This window comes from Felis catus, chromosome B1 (assembly GCF_018350175.1).
Source record: "Felis catus isolate Fca126 chromosome B1, F.catus_Fca126_mat1.0, whole genome shotgun sequence".
Taxonomy (NCBI): Eukaryota; Metazoa; Chordata; class Mammalia; order Carnivora; family Felidae; genus Felis; species Felis catus.
In genome coordinates, this window is record NC_058371.1 from 167,036,008 (window position 1) to 167,036,592 (window position 585).

The following is a 585-nucleotide window of genomic DNA, read 5'->3' on the forward strand; positions in this document are numbered from 1 at the left end:
TATGCCTATTACCCAATGCCCGGGTAGTTAGCAAATTTATATGCTTGATATGGTCTGGGTCCCTGTAATGTTAACATTCTAAATGTTCTACAGAAACAAAAAAGACACTTGGGGTTTCCCTATTGATTTGTGGTTAATTGAACCCCATTTATCTGAATCATAAGTGTATAATATACTCATAACCACTGAAATTAATTCCACGGAGGCTTCAAAACAAAAGTATTGAATTTCAAACAATGTTGTTTTTCTGTGCAATAGTCTTATTAGTCATTACCTATAAGTATAATTACATTATCTAAAATTTAAAAGTATATTTAATATTTCTTTCGTGTTTTCTATCTATATAATTGTCAGTGGCTCTATATAGACTTGAGTGAAAGTGGTAAACATTTTTATGGACTGTCATCATCATTGATTCAATACATCTGTTAACATCCAGATAGTGTTTATTACTTTCAATGAATTATGCAGGTAGAATACCATGTTAGATGTTATTGTATTGAGGATGATATTTCTTATTTTACCATTTTGTGAAATGGAAAACATTAGATAATGCTGATACTGTAACACACATTTTCCAATGTG